Below are 23,398 nucleotides of genomic sequence, written 5' to 3' on the forward strand. Positions count from 1 at the left end.
ACAACACATAAATTCACCAACATCAGTACATAGTAAAATGTAAAAAGTAGAAAACCCACCTGCAAACCTGACTAGACTGCTAACCTAATCTAACCTGACACTAACCCCCTAACACCCGCTATAAAACATTAAAACAAATGAGGAGGGAGGGGACCAAACTGGGGGTGAGAGTTTCCTCTTGATGAATTTGAGTCTCTTGATGTTTTCCTCCACCTCCTTCTCAATAGTGTCCAACATTTTGATGACCAGTGTGATATCCCTCTGCAGGTCTTTAAAAGCACTCATGTCCATGGCAGCAGATCGGGTCGGCTGTGGCACAGATGTTGAGGGTGCAGCAGCTGGGGCTTTTGTGATGGTGGCAGCTGTGGCCCCCTGCACACCTGTGGTGCTTGGTCCTCCCTGTGTGGGTAGTATGGGTCCCACTTGGGTGAATGCCCGCCACTCCCCGGTAGATTGCGCCATGCGATAGCGGCGTGCCATCCTCCGGAACCCAGATTCCACTGCCAGTGTGTGCCTATGGCGGACTGCCCTCTTCTGAAAAGCCCGCAGTTCCTCATTGTTCATGTTGGCAGCTGTTAAATTGAGACAGGAAACCATCAATGTCAGCATTGTGTGGCGTATGTACAGATTATTAGCTTATACTCTACAACGAATTGCACATGCACTCCAACTCACATTCCAGATAATACAATGGCCCTGATGAATACAATGACAATGCTGCCTTAGCATCATTTCATTGACACCAAAGCCACTCACAACAAGATTAGGAAACCAAACAAATTAGGTGTGCATTGATTTTGTGCTATGTGTAACAATGCAAAGGCAGCGTCAACTTCACATAGAGCAGGACCTCTATTCCTCATATCTGTGTCAGTTTTCAACCATACATCACCAGTAACTTGAATCTGTTATTGGAAGTATGGGATGTGGTTGGTAACCATAAGGGGTCAGTGCTGATAGGTACACATGCAAGCCTGATCAATATGACTGTCACGTACACTGTGAGCATCACATCTATCTAATTTGTTGTTCCTTGCCCTCCGTGCCTCAGGGGGGATGACCATACAATACATCATCTCAAGTGTCCAGGTCATTCACCAAGGCATGCCCACCCATACATCTTACAAGATATGACTCTCTGCTCGTGCATGTGGAACCCTTAAATGGGACACAGTGTCACCATCCAGCCGACTTTGATATCTGATCATTTGACATCACTTCTAGCATTGCGTGCAAAACACATGACTCACTCACACAAAAGCCTTACTCACTACACAGGACAGACATAATCACACTTACTGTATAAATATGGGTCCAAAAATCTTGCCACTTCGCCAATGGTGTAGGGGCAGGTCCACCTGTAAGATTTGGATGGAAAACCATGGTTAGTATCATATCACTGTCACTACTAGTGGACAGCATATTACAGTGTGTACTATTTTAGAGGAGTGAGACAATTATTCAGGTTGAGGACAGTGCAACAGGCACACCACTGCAAACTCATGATTACACTGACACTCAGGTGAGTGTGAGTTACACATCTGCACACTCACAGTGGGCCTGAGATTCATGTAGTGCTACACCCTGCAACAACTACTTGTGGGCAGACTATAGAAGATGGAACTCCATGGTATGAGGGTGAGTTGGGTGATAGATACGTAACACTACCCTGGTGCTCTACAATAACACTGAATCAGGTAGTCTGGCTTGTCCTGCAAGGCACACAGAGACACTTTGTGAAGGGCAAGCAACTCAATTTTTAGTCTACAACGATAATGCATTGCATAATCCATGACTGATGTGTCAAAGTTGTCTGATGGTATCAAATGCCCCATTGCCAGTGCCCCCTAAGGCGGGTATGCCCCCTTTGCTAACATAATGGCAGGGATAATGTGTGTGAAATTTTGACAATGCAGCGCTATGCATGGATTGCCATACTTTTTTATCACAATCCAGTTACATATAGTATGCTGGCGGTGTCTTGGCTTATCATACATGACACTATGCTGGGGCACAGGTGTTGCCATGGCCACTGAAATGTGTGACTTAATGAAGGTTGCGCATGCCTCACCAAACATCTGACTTGCATTGGTAAAATAGTAGGATATGTGAACTCCATGTCTATACTGGTGTAGTTACACTTCATTCTGGTTGCTTGCAACCTGTCCACAAGCATTGCATGCAGCACACCAATACATCTGCTACTGTCATTCAAGTGTGGTGAACAGTAAATAGTTTGCCAGTGGTAAGCTCACCAACAGGGCCATTGAGCAACACACAAAGATAGTCAAGCAGATCCTGCTCCCTGGCCTCCATATATGCCCAGCGATGCTTCATCTGGTGCTCGTTGTGGCTGCTGCAGTAAACCCTCTTCAGGTGGAGGAGCACCTTGCCCAACCACAGCTGCCTCACCAGAGTCCTGTAGCCCTGGATCACACGGCCCACCCATGTCCAACATTAATGGGAGGTAGTGGGCTACTAGCCAAACAAAGCCTCCCAGCTCCTCCTCCCCCATCCTAGTCTGCCTCCCCCTACCAGACATATCTTTGAGGTACATGTTGACAAAAGTTATGATTTTAAACAAATATCAAATAAAGGAAACTTAAGGCCCAAAAATAACAATCCCAACTAACCCAAATTGACAACTATCCCGGACAGACACCCCACAGTACAAGTACAATGAAAGATACAAAAAACACACAAATTTACTAACACTGGGACAAAATACAGTCAAATACTACAAAAAAACACAACAGAAGGGACACAACAAGATACAATACAGAGCAAGAACACACCACCAACTCCAAAACACAACCACACAGTCAAAAGAGGCAGAGACTGTAAAGAGAAAGTGAAAGTATACCCACTGTACCATAACTGTAAACAGGATTACCTATTACATCACTTCTTGTCTCCGTGTGTCACTTTTTCTGTTATGCGTGTATTTATTTGACGCATCTGATATTTGCATGAGTATTTCTGACGCATGGCCTACGTGCATCTTTTTTTTTGACACATTACCTTTATGCCTAGATTTAACAGTAAATCAGCACTGTGATGAGTGTGAAGGTGGAATTCACGCTAATGGCCCATAGGTCATATACTTTGCGTTTGCAGATGTTTTAGATACATTTGCATCATTTTATTTTACTCTATACCTGATTGCGTTTTTTTGTCCATTGTCTATGGATGCACCCTGTATCAACATAAAAATGGAATGGGCTGGGCTGCAGTGTGGCATTTTGTTTATGGCCACATGTGGTAGTCCATCCAACAATGTGATTTGGGTGTGATTGGTCTGTTACACCAACATGTGTGTTACAGAATCAACAGCATGCAGATGTATTCACATCATGCATATGTATGCATGTGTGACAACAGTGTATCCACAAATGTATGGCAGTCAGTATTATGCAACAGTTATGAAATGTGATTGTGGATTGTGTTTACTTATGTGATGTGTATAGTTGGCTTAACCCCTACGGTGCCCTGGACGAGGTGATCAAGGCTAGCGCTCCCCCCATGTGCTCCCCTCCCACCCCTTCAAGGCAGGAATGGAAGGGGAAGCCCTTCCCCTTCCATCCCGACCCCCCCACCCCCCGTGACGTCAGCGCACATCGTGCGCTGACAATCACAGAGAGCCTCCTCCCATCGCGCTGGAAGCTGAGCTTCCAGCGCGATCAAAAGAGAAATGTAAAGCATTTCTCTTTCAATCACGTGGGGGAGGCCCAGAGAGGCTTCAAAAGGGAAGGAAAGGAATTTCCTTCCCTTTGAAGTCTCTCTGAGCATTTCAAAAGCCGGATTGATTGCAATCCGGCTTTTGAAACGTCCACTAGACACCAGGGATTTTCTTTTCTTTGTGAAACTGGCATGAGGGAGCGACCCCTTGGGCAAGGGTCGCTCCCAGGGGGGGCATTATTTTGGAAGGCCTTTTTTGCCCCCCCGGGGGCTGATCGGCCTATTATTAGGCTGATCTGCCCCCAGGGGGGGCAGAAACCTCTAGGCACCAGGGATCATTTTTTTTTTTTCTTTTTGTTTTGTTTTGTTTTGTTTTTTTGGAGGTGGGGAGCCTAGGGGGCAAATTATATTTAGGCCATTTCTGACCCCAAGACCTATTTTTATGAGGCCAAGGGGGACAGAAACCACTAGACACCAGGGAGTTTTTTTTTCTACGTGAATTTCATGCAATGGGAGCGACCCCTTAGGTAAGGGTCACTCCCCTGGGGGGAAAATTTATTTTAGGCCATTTCTGCCCCCCTGTGGGGCAGATCAGCCTAATCTGAATAGGCCGATCTGCCCCCAAGGGCGGCAGAAACCACTAGGCACCGGGGATTTTTTATTTCTTTTGTTTTACAGATGGAGAGCGACCCTTTGGACAAGGGTCGCTCCCCTGGAGGGGAAAATTGTATTTAGGCCATTTCTGCCCCCTTTCGGGGCAGATCAGCCAATTTTTGCTACGCCAATCTGCCCCCAAGGGGGGCAGAAACCACTAGGCACCGGGGAGTTTTTTTTTTTGCGCCAATGTCACACAGGGGGAACAACCCCAAAGGCAAGGGTCGCTCTCCGCGGGGGGGCTTGTGAGGGTGGGAGGGCAAATTTATTTTAGGACATTTCTGCCCCCCGGGGGGGCAGAAACCTCTAGGCACCAGGGCAATTTTTTTTTGTGTTTTTATTTGTTGTTTGGTTTTTTTAGAGATGGGGAGCGACTCATTAGGCAAGGGTCGCTCCCCTGGGGGGCAAATTGTATTTAGACCATTTCTGCCCCCCTTGGGGGCAGATTGGCTGATTTTCAGTCAATTCGCCCCCAAGGGGGCAGAAACCACTAAGCACCAGGGATTATTTTTTTTGCGCCAATGTCACGCAAGGGGAGCGACCCCGTAGGCAAGGGTCGCTCCCGGGGAAGGGTTGAGGGGGTGGGGGAGCAAATTTATTTTATGCCATTTCTGCCCCCCCTGGGGCCGGCTGAGCTAGAGGCCAAAATCCACAAGTAGGCACTTTGCAAAAAACACCTGTTTTCTGTGAAAAAATGTGATGTGTCCACGTTGTGTTTTGGGCCATTTCCTTTTGTGGGCGCAAGGCCTACCCACACAAGTGAAGTACCATTTTTATCGGGAGACATGTGGGAACGCTGGGTGGAAGGAAAGTTGTGGCTCCTCTCAGATTCCAGAACTTTCTGTCACCGAAATGAGAGGAAAATTTGTTTCTTTAGCCAAATTTTGAGGTTTGCAAAGGTTCTGGGTAACATAACCTGCTCAGAGCCACACAAGTCACCCCATCTTGGATTCCCCTAGGTCTCTAGTTTTAAAAAATGCAAAGGTTCGGTAGGTTTCCCTAGGTGCCGGCTGAGCTAGAGGCCAAAATCTACAGGTAAGCACTTTGCAAAAAACACCTCTGTTTTCTTTTTAAAAATGTGATGTGACCACGTTGTGTTTTGGGGCATTTCCTGTCACGGGCGCTAGGCCTACCCACACAAGTGAGGTATCATTTTTATTGGGAGACTTGGGGGAACATATAATAGCAGAACAAGTGTTATTGCCCCTTGTCTTTCTCTACATTTTCTCCTTCCAAATATCAGAGAGTGTGTAAAAAAGACGTCTATTTGAGAAATGCCCCGTAATTCACATGCTAATATGGTCACCCCGGAATTCAGAGATGTGCAAATAACCACTGCTCCTCAACACCTTATCTTGTGCCCCTTTTGGAAATACAAAGGTTTTCTTGATAGCTATTTTTCACTCTTTATATTTCAGCAAATGAATTGCTGTATACCCTGAATAGAATGAAAACGCACTGCAGGGTGCAGCTCATTTTTTGGCTCTGGGTACCTAGTGTTCTTGATGAACCTACAAGCCCTATATATCCCCGCAACCAGAAGAGTCCAGCAGACGTAAAGGTATATTGCTTTCAAAATTGTGACATTGCAGGAAAAAGGAAAACGTAGAGAAAAATTGCTGTTTTTTTCACCTCAATTTCAATATTTTTCTTTTTCAGTTGTTATTTTCTGTATGAAAACCCTTGTAGGATCTACACAAATGACCCCTTGCTGAATTCAGAATTTTGTCTACTTTTCAGAAATGTTTAGGTTTCTGGGATCCAGCATTGGTTTCATGCCCATTTCTGTCATTGACTGGAAGGAGGCTGAAAGCACAAAAAATCGTAAAAATGGGGTATGTCCCAGTAAAATGCCAAATTTGTGTTGAAAAATTGGGTTTTCTGATTCAAGTCTGCCTGTTCCTGAAAGCTGGGAAGCTGGTGATTTTAGCACCGCAAACCCTTTGTTGATGCAATTTTCAGGGCGAAAACCACAAGCCTTCTTCTGAAGACACTTTTTCCCATTTTTTTGAAAAAAACTAAATTTTCACTGTAGTTTGGCTAATTTCTTGGCCTCCTTCAGGGGAGCCCACAAAGTCTGGTACCTCTAGAATCCCTAGGATGTTGGAAAAAAGGACGCATATTTGGTGTGGCTAGCTTATGTAGACAAAAAGTTATGAGGGCCTAAGGGCAAACTGCCCCAAATAGCCAAACAAAGGCCTGGCACAGGAGGGGGAAAAGGCCTGGCAGTGAAGGGGTTAAAGAGCATGACATTTCAGACAACATACACAGCTCAGGCATTGTTGATGATGGCTGATGAATGCTATCTAGCAAATGTTACCTGACAACTATCTCCATATGTTGATCTTGAGTTTATGGTGACTTGTGTGTGGATTACACATACGTCTGATATGTGTACATATTTGGTATATATTGTGATTCACACACTCTGCCTACATTCCACCCATATCATGTTTTGAACAGAATAGTCAGATCAATGTCCTTACATGTAGCAGTGTTATTTAAATTTTTGTGTTTTGGACCTGCAGCTCTAGTTGCATTTGTTCTTATCCATTCTGATGTGCATTCCACAGACGTGTCCGTCCAAAGTGTGAGGTCATGTGTACCCTGTGTCAGGATTATGCCCCATAGCAGTGGCAGGACTGATTTCCATGGATGTACTGCGCAGGCTCAATTTCTTCCATTGCTTGTCATACCTGGGCTAATCATGTTGACCATTGTCACCAATGAGGTCTCCCCCCATATCCCCCCTTGTCACACATGTTCCATGCAGCCATTGCAACTCTCACACTGAGTTGTGTCAGTGGTCTGTTCAAACATTACAGTCACCTTATTTTGACATCCACTGCCTCATGTGTGGGCCCATTGTTTACCTCGTATTTGGAAATGTTTTAGTTGTGTGTGATGAGCTATTGTTGTAAAAGTTGTGAATGTGGATGTGAATAATATGCTTTGGTCCATAGATTGTGTCCTTCATTTGTCATATTCAAGTGATGAGGCTATTTGTGATGTGTGTGATGGTAGCAGTTCAATCTTACGCATCACATGTGATGTTGCTACTTTACTCATCAGATTTGTGTTTGTGACATGCTCCCTGAGGTGAAACCCACAATCCTGTGGTATATGTTGTGTATATTGAAGAGACCAAAGTCGAATTCTGTGAATAAGTGAGGTGTTTATTAACAAAATGTACAAGGTAAGTTACGTGATTATTAAATTAAGAAGTTCTCAACGATGTGCGTATCCCAGCAGCTGTGTTTTGCTGTTCCTTCTTCACCATCCTCCTCCTCCTCAACCTGCTCATAGAAGGGGGCATTCATCCGCACACATATGTTGTGCAGGATAGCACATGTCATAATTATCTTGCAGACGATGTGTGGGACATACAGGAGGCTGCCTCCTGTGATGACCAGGCACCTGAATCTGGACTTCAGGATGCCAAATGTCCGCTCCACAATAGTCCATGTCCTCCGATATCCCTCATTATATGCATGCTCTGCTGCTGTGCTTGGGTTGGGAAATGGGGTCATTATCCATGGCTGTATGCCATAACCCTGATTCACTGCAAAGGATTAATGGAGTACGTTGTTGTTGGAGCTTGCAACAGGTATGTCATGTAGCATAGCAGTTGATATTTTGAGCTAGATGTGACTCATATCTATTTGTGGTATGGTGTGAGTTCCTATCCTTGTGTAATACCTCCTCAGCACTAGTTTGTTGGATATGACAATCTTGTGTTTGGCTCAAGGACCAGGGACATATGATTTAGATTCCAAACAGATTGTCCTACTGTATGTACCATGCATTGTGTAGTTCACCTGTGTCTCAGTGTGCTATCACTAGAGGGGACATTACATATCCTCACAACACAGTGGGGTCAGATGTGGTGGCAACATGGTAACACTACAGAGCCTGGACATCCCATTCATTTTGACATGTGTCATTGCAGATGATGTGTGACACTGAGGGCCTTTGAAATTGGTAAGTGAGAATGCACAACACATCTCCAAAATTGGCTGCACTGTCCTGCAATATTTCGACTATGCAAGAATGCCCCACGTGTGACATATTACTTGGCAACCCTTTGTTGTCCACTGCACCAGTTGCTCATATGCAGCAGTGCACCAACACTACCTACCTTACACCAGGGTACTTGGCTAGCTGCCTTGTGGAGGTGGATGTATTGGTGCAGGAAGGGACACCGCCCTGTACATGTGCTATTTTGATAGCCAATTGGCTCCTTCTGTGTGTGCAGCAGTATGCAGCATGGATTGGTGGCACAGTCATCTGAGTTCAAAGCACAGTCTACTTCCTTATTGCAATCTGCATACAGCACCCCTGGAGTGGTGTTTGTTGTTGGCACTTCCCGAGGATTTAGACGACAGCTACATCTGAGTCAGCATCATCATGCTATGTATCTTGTGGTGACAGACCTGCAGCAACACACATTGCACACCCCTTCTACACTACATACAGCATAGAAGGGTGGCCGATTTACAATGTGGCTTCAAGTCATTATGAAATGGTCATCCGCCAAGTTGTACATACATTGCAGGCCATAGGTCCCTTGGTGATCCAGAGTGGCAGCTAATGTTTGTGGCAGCCATGAGGTGTCCAAGGGTGTGTTTCCCATTGTTACAGGATGATCAACATAACTACCTGTGTCTCTCCTATCTTCCAAAACATTAATCAGCATTTATACTGTTGACACATGCACAGTGCAGGCTATGGGATAGAGCTCAGCTACTTAGCAAGTGTGTTCTTTGGCACAGTGCATGTGAGGTCCATGATGTCCTGTTTTCTCCTACTGGGTCCCACTATGACATCCATGATCTGCACTGTCTGACAGTGACTCTGCCCCATGTTGGGCCATTTATTTTATCTGGTACAGAAATGATGGTGTTGTGAGTCAGTGAGTGTTACATGTGAGGTGGCACTACAGTAGGTGTGGTACACTTATCACACATCTGGCACATGGTATGTGATGGACATTGATCTTGTATTCCTATGTGTGTGAGCCAATGCATCAGGCAGATGGCTCTGCACACTGCAGGTAAGTCAGGTATAAGTTGATGAGATATAGTTGGTATAGGTGCAAGTTGTCTGGTATTTGATATTTGTTCTGCAGTGATTTGCATGACATGACTTGAGGGATCTGTTCCTATATGGAACTTACATGACATGGGCATGGTTTATGCCACTGACATGTATGTGCTATTCTTTGGTGTACTGTGTGTGAAGTGTACGTAGTAATCAACATGTGGGCTCTTGTAGTGGTCTGTGCAGATCTACTGTTAGCAAAGGGTACATGTCTGCACCTGTTGTTCCCGTGGTGTGCCTGTCAAGTTGTGGGTGTGTTACGTACATGTGGGTGTATGTGTTTGTGGTGTGCACTGATTGTGTTATACTGCAGCATGGTGCATATGTGTTGTCCTCTGCGCAAGTGTGTTACCCTGACCATGTGTAAATGTAGTGGTGTATGTCTCTTTGTGTTCGACAGGGTAGGTGTGTTGTGTGTATCTTGCTAGATTTGTTGACTTACCCACAAGTAGGCCATTTCCAAATTGTCCATCCTGGATTTGTTCATTGATCCTGCTGTGCCGGAATATGTAGGCGTCATGGACACTCCCAGGATACTTGGCCAAAATGTTTATGACTAGTCCCCGGTGGTCCACTATGCCCTGCAGATTAATGGAATGGGTGTGCTTGCGATTCTGGTATAAGTGCTCTGTTGCTGCAGGCAGTACAAGCCGGACATAGGTGCAGTCAATTGCACCGAGCACTTGCGGGAAGCCATAGATTTGATAGAACCCCTGTTTATTCTCCTGCTGCTTTTACTGGGTATTGGAGAAGCTGATGTGGTGGGGTGTCAGGGAGATGATAGTGTCTAACACCTTTGGCAGGAATGCAGAGAACAACAGCTGTGAGACACCAGCAACCAGGGCACCTGTTGTTTGGAAGGAACCACTTGCCAGCATGTGCAGGACAGCTAGCAGCCTTGTCACACGTGGTATGTTTTGTGGGGTCTGCAGGCTGCCTGTAATTTGTGGCCTAATGTGATGTTGCAGATGTAGTAAGGCTTGTCATTTCAGTCTATAGGTCCTAATAATGTCCAGGTCACTGAGGCCAAGGATGATTGTCCTGGTTCTGAAGACCCTTTCCTGCCTTCTGCGTTGCCTTTGTGTGCCGCGTTATAGTGGTGGTGATTGCTGGAGTTGTTGCTGTCCTCTGGGCCATCTTGCAAGCTGTATCATTATCACCTCCATCTTCTCCTGTGGGTCGGTAATGTTGCTCCTGTGTGTTCTCCTTAAGTAGTGGTGTGTTTGCCTCATTTTAATGCCTGCCCTCACCCATGCGTTAAATTTTGATGCAAATTTGTTTTAACGTAATTTTTGGGGTCTGTCTCCTCCTCCTCTGTCTTTTTTGCCCAGGTGGATAAACTCAGCGCTAGGGTGTTTGAGTCATTTTTTGGACGGGAGCGCCTACCTTGCATCTCTATGATGCAAGGAGGTTTCACCCATCCGAAAAATTACTTTAACACCAATATTTTGACGCCAGACGGGTCTACCGTCAATAACTATGGTGTTGAGTTTGCCCTGAATTCGCATTAAAAAAATGATGCTAATTCAGGGCAAATAGAGTATAAAAATGACCCTTAGAAACTCATAGGATTTTAGGCAGAGGTTGACAGCAGCAGGGTCCAGTCCAGGTCCATTTACCACTGATCAACTGGGCAATTGCAAGAAAGGCCTCTTTGTTGCTTGTTGTCTAGCTCTAGCTTTAACAGGATGTTGGCTTTATGACCCTTAGAGTCCATCTCTTTGTCCTCAGCACAAGAGAGAACGGGTTCAGTCCCTCAGGGATCTTCTCAGGTCACAGGCAGTATGCTCAGTCTTCTTCTGATCTTCCTCAGGTCCAATAGTACTCTGAAGTGGGTGCCTGGAGCTGTCACTGTATGCTTAGCAAATTAATCCTTGGCACACCCCATGAATGGGTAAGTCCCTAAAGCCAACTCGATCCCCTTTGGGCATTTTCTTTTTTTTAAATTATTTTATTAAAGTTTTAATGTGAATACAAACACCAACAAAGGCAATTCAGGCACTAGTTTTAAGCACTGGCGTCCAGATATCGCTACATACATCAATCAACATTATGTGAAGAAACTTGTCCTTCTTCTTAGGACATGTAGGCACATAGCATATGGGAGACAGTGCACAATACACAGAGTGAGGCAGTCGTGGTTCCCTTATCTCTGGCTGGAATCTGATTTGAGGTTATGGTGTTGTCCCCCTCCATGGAATCTAGCCAATAGTAATTTCTGCACCACCACCATATCTTGTAAAACCTACAGGGACAGCCTCTACTATGATTTGTCACCCTGTTTGCCACTATGTAGTAGTTCATTCCCCGCCACATTCCCATACGGGGGGCACCTCCAATATACCACAGTATCAGGCCACATCTCTATTGGCCACCACCAGAGCTAGTAAACAAAAAAAATGTTTAAAGCCTTGGATGTCTACGCCCATCCGCAGTTGAGCAGAAGTGGGACCATTAAGATGGCAGAAACTTCCCTTAGGATTGTTGTAGGAAGTTGGCTCTGTATGTGCTATTTCAAAGTAAGGAATAGCATGCACAGAGTCCAAGGGTTCCCCTTAGAGGTAAAATAGTGGTAAAAAGAGATAATACTAATGCTCTATTTTGTGGTAGTGTGGTCGAGCAGTAGGCTTATCCAAGGAGTAGTGTTAAGCATTTGTTGTACATACACATAGACAATAAATGAGGTACACACACTCAAAGACAAATCCAGCCAATAGGTTTTGTTATAGAAAAATATCTTTTCTTAGTTTATTTTAAGAACCACAGGTTCAAATTTGACATGTAATAGCTCTTTTGAAAGGTATTGCAGGTAAGTACTCTAGGAACTTTGAATCATTACTTTAGCATGTATACTTTTTACATAAAACACAATAAGCTGTTTTAAAAGTGGACAGTGCAATTTTCACAGTTCCTGGGGAGGTAAGTTATTGTTAGTTTTCACAGGTAAGTAAGTCACTTACAGGTTTGAGTTTTTGGTCCAAGGTAGCCCACCGTTGGGGGTTCAGAGCAACCCCAAAGTTATCACACCAGCAGCTCAGGGCCGGTCAGGTGCAAAGGTCAAAGAGGTGCCCAAAACACATAGGCTATAATGGAGAGAAGGGGGTGCCCCGGTTCCAGTCTGCCAGCAGGTAAGTACCCGTGTCTTCGGAGGACAGACCAGGGGGGTTTTGTAGGGCACCGGGGGGGACACAAAGTAGCACAGAAAGTACACCCTCAGCAGCGCGGGGGCGGCCGGGTGCAGTGTGCAAACACGCGTCGGGTTTCCTTCAGTTTTCAATGGGAGACCAAGGGGTCTCTTCAGCGATGCAGGCAGGCAAGGGGGGGGCTCCTCGGGGTAGCCACCACCTGGGCAAGGGAGACGGCCTCCTGGGGGTCACTCCTGCACAGAAGTTCCGTTTCTTTAGGGGCTGGGGGCTGCGGGTGCAGGGTCTTTTCCAGCCGTCGGGAAATGGAGTTCAGACAGTCGCGGTCAGGGGGAGCCTGGGTATTCCCTCTGCAGGCGTCGCTGTGGGGGCACAGGGGGGACAACTTTGGTTACTCACAGTCGTAGAGTCGCCGGAGGGTCCTCCCTGAGTTGGTTGTTCTCCACCAGTCGAGTCGGGGTCGCCGGGTGCAGTGTTGCAAGTCTCACGCTTCTTGCGGGGAGTTGCAGGGGTCTTTAAATCTGCTCCTTGTAACAAAGTTGCAGTTCTTTTGGAGCAGTGCCGCTGTCCTCGGGAGTTTCTTGTCTTTTTCGAAGCAGGGCAGTCCTCGGAGGATTCAGAGGTCGCTGGTCCCTTGGAAAGCGTCGCTGGAGCAGGGTTCTTTGGAAGGCAGGAGACAGGCCGGTAAGTCTGGGGCCAAGGCAGTTGGTGTCTTCTGTTCTTCCTCTGCAGGGGTTTGTCAGCTCGGCAGTCCTTCTTCTTGTAGTTGCAGGAATCTAGTTTCTAGGTTCAGGGAGAGCCCTTAAATTCTAAATTTAAGGGCGTGTTTAGGTCTGGGGGGTTAGTAGCCAATGGCTACTAGCCCTGAGGGTGAGTACACCCTCTTTGTGCCTCCTCCCAAGGGGAGGGGGTCACATCCCTAATCCCATTGGGGGAATCCTCCATCTGCAAGATGGAGGATTTCTAAAAGTTAGAGTCACTTCAGCTCAGGACACCTTAGGGGCTGTCCTGACTGGCCAGTGACTCCTCCTTGTTGCTTTCTTTGTTTCCTCCAGCCTTGCCGCCAAAAGTGGGGGCCGGGCCGGAGGGGGCGGGCAACTCCACTAAGCTGGAGTGTCCTGCGGTGCTGTGACAAAGGGGTGAGCCTTTGAGGCTCACCGCCAGGTGTTACAGCTCCTGCCTGGGGGATGTGTTAGCATCTCCACCCAGTGCAGGCTTTGTTACTGGCCTCAGAGTGACAAAGGCACTCTCCCCATGGGGCCAGCAACATGTCTCTAGTGTGGCAGGCTGCTGGAACCAGTCAGCCTACACAGATAGTCGGTTAAGTTTCAGGGGGCACCTCTAAGGTGCCCTATGTGGTGTATTTTACAATAAAATGTACACTGGCATCAGTGTGCATTTATTGTGCTGAGAAGTTTGATACCAAACTTCCCAGTTTTCAGTGTAGCCATTATGGTGCTGTGGAGTTCGTGTAAAACAGACTCCCAGACCATATACTCTTATGGCTACCCTGCACTTACAATGTCTAAGGTTTTGCTTAGACACTGTAGGGGCACAGTGCTCATGCACTGGTACCCTCACCTATGGTATAGTGCACCCTGCCTTAGGGCTGTAAGGCCTGCTAGAGGGGTGTCTTACCTATACTGCATAGGCAGTGAGAGGCTGGCATGGCACCCTGAGGGGGGGTGCCATGTCGACTTACTCATTTTGTTCTCACTAGCACACACAAGCTGGTAAGCAGTGTGTCTGTGCTGAGTGAGGGGTCTCTAGGGTGGAATAATACATGCTGCAGCCCTTAGAGACCTTCCCTGGCATCAGGGCCCTTGGTACCAGAGGTACCAGTTACAAGGGACTTATCTGGATGTCAGGGTGTGCCAATTGTGGAATCAAAAGTACAGGTTAGGGAAAGAACACTGGTGCTGGGGCCTGGTTAGCAGACCTCAGCACACTTTCAATTCAAAACATAGCATCAGCAAAGGCAAAAAGTCAGGGGGTAACCATGCCAAGGAGGCATTTCCTTACAATTGTTGTCCAATAAAGTCTTATGCAGTGACATTCACAGATCGTGTAGATAAAGGTCCCTAAATCTGCCACACATTGGAGGCAATTTGGAACTGGTGCTTTCCCCATATTGTGTAGTTTGCCGCAGTCATGATAGGCATTTTGGAGAATTTTAAGCTGTATCAGGCACAAGTGTGACTTAATAACAACTTCACACAAGTGCATCAATGCCGCTTCCCAATTTATGTCCTTAAGTTTTCCCAGACCCCTTTGCCACCTCTACCTCAGCTGTCCCAGGTTTTCCAGCATGTGATTATTAATCATTCTATGTGTAGCAGAGATGGCTCCCTTACCCATTTCATCCATTGGTATTTGGTCCTCTTTGGGAAATATTCAGGTAGCTCTGTCCTTGTCAACCCCTCGGCCTGCCATGCATGTCTCAGCTGTGCATATTTTAAAAACTGGGTAGGGTACATATTGAATTCTGTTTGCATGGAGGAGGAGGGCATAATGTCCCCCGTTCCAGGATTTCGCCCCCCTTAGAGATACCAATGGTATCCCTTGGTTCAAATCATTGCACATTCTCGCAACCAGCTGCCTTTCCTTAGGGGCAATTCCCTGGTAATCTTATGGTCCCATCCTAATGCTTTCACAGCCTTACCCCATGCTTCCAATGCAACCCTTGTTTCTGGTGGTAGTATCTGGGAGTCCTTCCCCCCATAAAGGTAATGCAAATGGGTTCTGAGTTCCAATAGAGCACGCTCCAGTCAAAATGTTGTGTGGTCTTTTGGGTCACAGATCCAATTGTTTATATTAACAAGATGGGACTCCCAGTAGTATCCTTCAATATCTGGGAGTGTGAGCTCCCCCATTGGCATTTTTACCCAGATTCTCGAGTGTCGTCCATCCCAAAGCAGGGTCCTCAGTTCCCTCTTGATTGGTACTTTTTTTGAAGCGCATATAGGAATTTGGGGAGTGTCATCATTTTAAACAGAGCTGTATGCCCCATCAAGGTGAGAGGCAGGCCTCTCCACCTTGCTACGTCAGTCTGAAAATCTAGGAGCGACCCTCCCTACATTGTGGCATGTGGATAGCTCCTTCCTTGAGGTGACCAATATCTCTAGAATATCTCTCGATACTGGAAGCCATCTTCGGCCTCCCAGAGCCCCATTGAAAATGGGGATGGGTCATGTAGTCCATTAGGTGCGTACAGTAATGATTTGTCCCAATTAATCTTATAACCCTAGTGGGCCTAGTGGGCCCTATAGTCCCCTAATACCCAAAAAAGTGTCAGGATGGTGGATGCCAATTTGGTGACATTCAGGAGGATATTATCAGCATATAATGACATTTTTTCTTCTTGTTTGCCTGGCTTCATGATGTGGAACCCTCTGACCTCTGGGTGTAGCTTCACTGCACATACCAAAGACTCTAATATCAGGCCGAACAGGAGCAGAAATAGGGAGCAACTCTGCCTGGTCCCTCTAATGATTAGAAATTGGGCCAAAGTGTTCCTGTTGACCCTGACAGTTGCAACTGTATTCTCGTACAGTACTGACACTCATTTCCTGAAGTGTGGACCATTTCTAAACTTCAGTAGCGTCTGCTCAAGGAAGGGCCAGTGGACCATGTCAGATGCTTCTCAGCATCCAGAGAAAGAAAGACACGCGGAGCCAAGAGCGCCAGGACAGTGTTTAGCCAGTTATGAGTGCATCTCAGGTTAAGGGAAGTTGATCTGCCAGGCATGAACTCTAATTTATCCCGTGGTACCAGAGGGGTGATTTCCTGCAGCAACAAAGTGGCCAAAATTGAAGCCAGCAGTTTGGTCTCAACATTAAGTAAAGAGATTGGGTGGTAGGAGCCACACTTGTCCCTGGGTTTCCCCACTTTTAGAGAGAACCACAATGGTGGCTCTTCGTAGGTCTAAGGTGATCTACCCTGAGTCCCAGACATCTATGAATAGGTTCGGTATTTCTGGGGTCTGAATATATTTTCATAGCATTTATATAATGTCACAGGGATCCCATTGGGCCCTAGGGTCTTCCTGAACACAGTTTAGATATGGCGGCCAGTACTTCATTCAGTGTTAGCTACTCTTTCAAGGAGTCAAGGTCTTCTGCATCCTGCACTGGGGTGGGAATTGTGGTCAGGTATTGTGCAGTGATCTCTGAATCATGGAGAGGCCAAGCCATGTAGAGCTCCTTGTAATAGTGAGCAAATTTGTTAACAATGAGGGAGCCATTGTCCCAAAACATCCCAGTGGCGCTGAGGACAGTCTGTACCCAGCCAACTTCTTGTTCCCTCTTATTCAGCCATGCCAGGAACTTGCTGGATTGACTTCGGGGTGCAAAGTTGCCATCATCTGTTTTTTAGCCCCTTCCTGTGCTAAATCCCTGCACTCTGTTTGTAAGGATGCAATCTGTCGGTGTACTAGAGGGTCGGATTCTGTTCCTGGGGACCCTTCGAGCTGGTTGATTTGGTTTTCTAACCCTTTGAATTCTGCCTTCGTTCTTTTTTTTGTGCAATTCTGTTCTGGGCACTCTCATGAATCACTGTTTTAAATGCTTCCCATAATACAATCCTAGATTCCACTGTCCCTTCGTTTTGCTTAAAGTAGAGCTTTGTGTCTGTTCTAAGACCACATGCAAAATCATTGCCCTTCCGGCATTTAACCTCCATTTTGTGTTACACCTGTCCCTGAAGCACCCTATTTGGACCAAAATGGGAGAGTGGTCAGATAGGCCCGTTGCCAAATGGTCAGCCTTATGTGTCTCTCCTATTTCTTCCCAGGGTACCAATATATAGTGTAGCCTCAAATAGACCTGGTGGGCACCTGAAAAGTAAGAATATTTCCTGTCTACCAGGTGAGTGTCCCGCCAAAGGTCAACCAGTCCCAACATGTCTGCAAATTGTGCCAGTGCCGTTCACTGTGCACTTGCAACCTGTGTCCCCAAGTGGTGGAGTTCAGGGGCCATGTCATCATTGAAATCCCCACTAACTATATGCAGCGTAGAGATAGAGTCGAAAAGGATGTCCATTACTTTGGCCATAGTGGAAGTCTGGAGTCGTGGAGGGCAATATGTACTCATCAAGGTCATCTCGGTCCGTCCCCTGTATCCATGCACCCCAACATATCTTCCATTGGGATCCACCCAGGTCTACATTACCTGAAAGGGGAGACTTATATTTATTAGCATGACTTCCCCCTCTTTCTCCTCAGGAAAATCCTGCATGTGCAAGGGTTGTGTATGACCCGATCCCAGAAATCTGCAATGTGACCCATCTTGGTGGGTTTCTTGAAGGAAAACTATATGGGCTGAATCCTCTTGATATTTTTTTCCACCAGCCCCCTCTTTTTTGCCTAGAACATTAACATTCTAGGTCAACAATCAGAGTGATGGTTCCTCTGCTAAACTGATTAGTGTCATCTTAGAGAAAACAACATATGCACCCCAGTGCATCTGCATGTGTACTCCCCGGGGGGTGAAGACATGACCATTTACCTTCAAAAACAAACAAACAAATCATGCTACAACTTGGAATCCCTCCTCAACAGCTATTCCCCCACCCAACTCCCGTAGACTTCCCTGGCTCCTCACTGAACCATGACTTCCACTTCAAGGCATGCATGGGGAGAGTATGAGAGGTCTGTAGCCCTCTGTCAAACATTTACCATCAACTACTCAATCTTGAGAGTAGCAACAGTTAACTTAAAACAACAAACGACAAAGAGAAAAGAAAGGGAGTTATAGAGAACAAAAAAAGCACAAACACTTTGGGCCTCATTCTGAGGCCGGCGGGCGGCGGTCGCCGCCCGCCAGGCGGGAACCGCCATATGGCCGCTCCGCGGTCGAAAGACCGCGGAGGCCATTCTGGCTTTCCCGCTGGGCTGGCGGGTGACTGCCAGAAGGCCGCCCGCCAGCCCAGCGGGAAACCCCTTCCCACGAGGAAGCCGGCTCCGAATGGAGCCGGCGGAGTGGGAAGGTGCGACGGGTGCAGTTGCACCCGTCGCGAATTTCAGTGTCTGCTAAGCAGACACTGAAATTCTTTGTGGGGCCCTCTTACGGGGGCCCCTGCAGTGCCCATGCCATTGGCATGGGCACTGCAGGGGCCCCCAGGGGCCCCACGACACCACATACCGCCATTCTGTTCCTGGCGGGCGAACCGCCAGGAACAGGATGGCGGTATGGGGTGTCGGAATCCCCATGGCGGCGCAGCAAGCTGCGCCGCCATGGAGGATTCCTGAGGGCAGCGGAAAACCGGCGGGAGACTGCCGGTTTTCCTGTTCTGACCGCGGCCAAACCGCCGCGGTCAGAATGCCCTGCGGAGCACCGCCAGCCTGTTGGCGGTGCTCCCGCCGACCCCGGCCCCGGCGGTCCTTGACCGCCGGGGTCGGAATGACCCCCTTTCTCTTTTCGCTCTGAGAGCTTTGGGGGAATGACAAAGAGGGATCCAGATGTCCCCCATGGGTTTGAGTGTTGCTCAATATCACCAGCCAGCTGGCAGGCCCATCTTGTTCTGCTATGCCATTCTTCATGGGGTAAGTAGTGCCCAGTCCCCCTCTGTTGCATCTGAAAAACTGATCACTCTGGTCCTGAGTAGTTTGAGTTTTTTTTGTCTTTTGGGATGTGTCTCCCTTAGCATCCGAGGAGTCCTGGAATTTCCCCCTCATCTCTATTCGGTCCATAGGATCCACTGGTGCCTGGCTCTATTATCATGGCTTTGTCTCTGTCGGTTGGGCTGATGTGTTTTGGATATCGCCCTGCCTGTGTTCCTCCAACCACCCCAATGCCTCCTCCGTGGTCTGGAAGAATAACAGCTTGCCCTCAAATATGACCTTGAGCTTTGCTGCAAACAACAACAACATGTAGTTCAGTCAAACAGTAAGGCACTGCTTCAGCACCTCATGGATGTAGTCTGGCAATGCCATAATCTTAGATTTTTCGTAGTGGATCCCTCCCAAATGACTGACTTCCTCAGTATCATGTCCCTGTCCAGGAAATTTAAGAAACGTGCAATAATGGGATGTGGAGGGACTCTAGGTGTGGTCTAGCATTCTACAACCTATGGGCACATTCTATAATGAAACAGGAGGAAAAATGTTCTGGTCAGAAAAGCCTCCATCTTTGGACACTCTGACTGCTTTGAGAAGACAATGAAGTGTAGGTTGTTCCTTCTGGCATGATTTTCTGCATCATCTACCCTCCAGTGTCCAAGCACAGAGTTCCAATAAATCTTGCTGTAGTCCATGGACTTCATCTTCCCCTTCTGAAATCTTGGCTTCTGCCGTGGTGACCCTCTCAGATACGTTTCTTAGGTCTTGCCTTAGGACAGATACCACAATCACACTTCTCCGAGCCTACCACCCAGGGCCTACCGGGAGAATTAGATTGCCAGTAATAAAGCTGCATTGTCTGGCATGGTCGGGGGTAGGATGTGATTCTGTCGTGGGGGTTGCTGCTTTCGCATAGGGGTGTATTTTACCTTGTCTGGAGGACTTAGGATCTTTGTCTTTAGCCATTTCGCTTCTCTCCTTGGTCACTGATTTGAATGGTTCAAATCTCTTCTCGGGATAACTGTTTCAAACCAGCACCCTGGGGCGTTGTAGCAGTCCACAGTCCTCTGTTTAACCCTTCACTGATCACAGGGCCTTTGATCTGTGTAGTGCAGCACATGCTGGTCAAATTGTTGACTCTGTTACATGTGAGAAGGAGAGAGACCTAAGGAGGCAAACCAGTAGGGCCCTGTACACTTAGTGAAATGTGTCTGCTCCTCAGAGAGGCTCCGGTGTCTTTGTTGGCTTGAGTTCTGGTGATGACATAGGGGTCTCCAAGGACGTGGAAGGGGGGTAAGTTGAGCCGGTCCAGGGGAAGCAACTAGGAGTACCCGGGCCTGCTTGCACAGCAAGCAGCACAAGCAGCCCCAGACCTGCGGATGGACATAAAAGCCGGTATGCCCCCCCACACATGCTGTGAGAGAGGGCCTGTGTTGATGTCAGCATGCAGGCCAGGGCCATCAGGAATTGGTTCACCAACAGAGCAGGGAGGAGAACTTTATTTCGGAGGTATGTCATCCATCTGTCCCCCAAAGGGTGAGGAGGAGGAGCCAGGAGGATGGCAAGGAAAGAGGGAGGCAAGCCCTGTGACAATGGCTTATCACCACCAACTGGGCCTCTGCAGACAATGACTGTCTAATTACACTCCCTGTTTCCTGGGCCGCCACAGACAATCAGCTTTATTGGATCTGCGTTTGGACCACAATCTGTCTGCCCCACTGCCCGATGAGGGGGAAGGTGGAGGAGGGGCCCTGGCGTTATAGCCCTGTGAGCTGCCACAGTTCCAAGGGGCAGCAGGCACGAGTTGGGCCATGGAGATCTCTTGCCATCTCCAGCAGTGAGGCAGGCAAGCCACGCACTTTCAGGTGCTCAGAGTCCTTCACACCCGACTGCTCTATGTCCCGGCCTGTGCAGGACCAGTGCTTCAGTCTGTAATATGCCAGCAGGTAATGTGCCCCTCCCCGGGGTCCTCACTGTCTACTGTGGGAACGCAGTTCTGATATGGCAGGGTCCCAGGCCGCAACAGGGTCCCACTACTGCAGTGGCCTCCAGTGTCTGTTTCTGTCCCGATCTCAGCCGCTGTAGGCCAGCAGCAGCAGCACTTGCTCTGCGAGTCTCCGGCAATGTCAGATGTTTGGAGACGTGGTTCTTTACTCACCCTGGGTTGTATATTATGGCATATTTTTGGGCCAGGCCAGTAACAGAAAATTAGGCAGGATGCATTTCAGGGTTATGGGGGATTCGGTGCGGAGCTCAATCAGAGTTTGCCATGTTGGCCTCTCAAGCCACATCCCCAACTTTGGCCATTTTCAAGACGGTGAAAGTTTTTAGCCACATTAACCTTGGGCTTTGAGGGCTGAGCTTATGTCTGGGGAGTGTACACTAGCAATGCTGGTATCCTCCCACATCTAACACTAAAATCCAGTTTGGGGCAGCCACTATACACACAATAAACCCAAAGAAAGGAGTGTGGTAGAATAGGGCTTCCTAGCATCCACACAGTAGGACAAAGTAGGGTTACCAGCAACCAGACAGTAGAAACACAAGAATTGTTTTGGCATCCTATTTTCTGCTGCTCAAATGTGATCTGAAGTGTTATATTTAAACCCAGCAGAACTGTCAAGCAGGATTTGACACTCAGGCAAGCAGTGGAAGGTTACAAAGGATGCTGGCAGTCCCCTTAATGTTTATACAGAGATGTTCAGATGAGTCATCTCTGTGCATTCAGGTCAGCATATTGTTTGCTGCTGGGAAACATCTCACAACTTTTTCACAACTATTCAAATGCTAATAACTGCTGGAAGACATTTGATGGTAAATGCAGATTATCCTACCGCAGGTAGGGACAATGTGATGTCCTAAAAGTTACTTTTGCTTAATATTTATTACATTATTAAATATGTTATATTTCATAAAAATCTGAGTTTACCATTAAATAGGATTTTTCATAACTAGAAAAAAATAGATGTTTAAGGAGGTGTGGCCTACACACCAGCCAATTTGGCTGTACACCATTAATGCTCTTCAGGATCCCCCTTCCAATGTGACGTACTGACAATGATCAGAGGACCAGAGCACTGCTGGGAGCTAGCTCAAGGTCATAGAGAGAGAGCCGTAGCAGAGAGAAAGGCCGGTAGGGCACTTCGAGTGGAAATCTCACGAATCGCTGACTGAGAGTTCCCTCAGGCTATGTGATCTTACAAACTGGTGACTGGGTAACGGTGGGCACAATATGGGGCTTTGGGTGACTACTTCTGATTCAACCAGTCTGTGGAGCCCCAGTGTGCCCTCCCCAGTGCTGCTACAGATGAAAGACAGAGAGCAGAACCAGCTAGGAGAGCATTTGCTGCTTCGGGCTCATGGGCAACTGGAGGTGAGGATCACTGGAGCAACATACACGGACGTGAGATGCACTCGCAGTGGGGGACTCAGGCTGGCAAAGAGACAGTGCTGCAGGCTCACCTGTGGTTCTCGGGAGGAGGCTAGCGGGGATTTGTCCTGGGAAAACCATCGACCGACTGCCTCCGTGAAGGGTGGTCAATACAACAGTCCCCGACTATACGACTGCAAGGATGGGATAATTCATCGTCTGGCCCCATGTCACCTGACACTTGCGGTCTGAATACTGGCCCATACAGTGGACTAAGGCTATAACACTGCACTGGCTCCCCATACCAAGTAGCCTCAAGCAGGGAGAGGAATGTGAGAAATGTATAAAAAGAAAACAGCTCAGATGAGGCCCCTAGAATCACCTGCCAACAATAGTGGGGATTATCTGAGATCACTATGACTAAATTAAAAAATCTCACTAAGATTTACAACAAGAGAGAATGGCTCTGGGTCCAAGAGTTTTCTTTATCTTAGCGAACCTCTCTGGGTCTACTTCCACGTGCAAATTCTCAGAGAAGAACTTAGGAATACTCTCCTTCAGAAATAAACTCAGTTTATTTGCTTACCGTCCACTCTTTGCCACATACTGCTATATAATTGGATGCAGTCAAAGAAAACAAATCCAGAAGTTGGTGAAATATGTTTGACTTGACAGTTTGCTGCTCTGAGACAAGAATCTCCCTTGATGATGGCTCTTACCAAAGAGATCTGACTGATAATCTCCATATGCGTAGGTTTGAACTGCGGGAAGAAATAATAATGGACCTAGCTTTAGAAGTAGAGGGCTTGTGCTCTGATCTCGATGAAAAGATCACTACTCTGCATTATGACATTGACTCAGCAGGTGCCAAGGTACTGGAGATGGATGCCAAGGTTC

The sequence above is a fragment of the Pleurodeles waltl genome, chromosome 2_2 (assembly GCF_031143425.1).
Source record: "Pleurodeles waltl isolate 20211129_DDA chromosome 2_2, aPleWal1.hap1.20221129, whole genome shotgun sequence".
NCBI lineage: Eukaryota > Metazoa > Chordata > Amphibia > Caudata > Salamandridae > Pleurodeles > Pleurodeles waltl.